A 1,083-nucleotide genomic window follows, 5' to 3' on the forward strand; every position below is an offset into this window, starting at 1 on the left:
GTATTTCTTTGAGGGTGCTATTTATGTCCTTCTTAAGGTCCTGTATTATCATCATGATAAGTGATTTTAGATCTGAATCTTGTGTTTCCGGTGTGATGGTTCTTGACTTCTTTCTCCAGAGTTGTTTCTCTTTGTGATTTCTTAACTGTTCCTACTTCCATTTTTAGGTCCTGGATGGTTTTGTTCAATTCCTTCACTTTTTTTATTGTGTTTTCCTGTAGCTCTTTAAGGGATTTTTGTGTTTTCTCTTTAAGAGCTTCTAGCTCTTTACCTGTGTTCTCCTGTATTTCTTTGAGGGTGCTATTTATGTCTTTCTTAAGGTCCTGTATTATCATCATGAGAAGTGATTTTAGATCTGAATCTTGTGTTTCTGGTGTGATGGTTCTTGACTTCTTTCTCCAGAGCTGTCTCTCTTTGTGATTTCTTTATTGTTTCTACTTCCATTTTTAGGTCCTGGATGGTTTTGTTCAATTCCTTCACCTGTTTGATTGTGCTTTTCTATTATTCTTCATGGGATTTTTGTGTTTCCTCTTTAAGGGCTTGTACCTCTTTACCTGTGTTCTCCTGCATTTCTTTAAGGGAGTTATTTACTTCCTTCTTGAATTCCTCTTATTTAAAACTTTTTAATATTGGTTAAGTACTCTATACATTATTGTTATCGGAATAGAAGTTAATTCTCCCTCGACTTGGGAGATACGGAACAAAAATTATTTCAGCTAAGTTTATATTACTAAAATATTTGTAAAGACCATTTAAATTAATGCTTCCTTAAGTGTTACTTACCCACCCCCTCAAAGAATGTTTATTAATTCCTTGACATGTGCCAGGCATTGGGTACATGGGGAAAGAGAATAACACAATGAAACACAAACACAGCCATGGTAATTAAGTGTTTTATGGAGTTTATGAAGGAAATACAATTGCAGAACTATAGTAGAATATGTTAAGGTCTGTGGTAGGAATATACTTTGTGCAATTGTGAGCTGAAGGCTTGGGAATCCACTGAGAAATTCTGAAGGGAATTATGAATTTAGTATACAAAGAGTAAGGAAACATCAACCTTATAATGCCAGCACTGATGAG

The sequence above is a fragment of the Mastomys coucha genome, chromosome X (assembly GCF_008632895.1).
Source record: "Mastomys coucha isolate ucsf_1 chromosome X, UCSF_Mcou_1, whole genome shotgun sequence".
Classification (NCBI taxonomy): domain Eukaryota; kingdom Metazoa; phylum Chordata; class Mammalia; order Rodentia; family Muridae; genus Mastomys; species Mastomys coucha.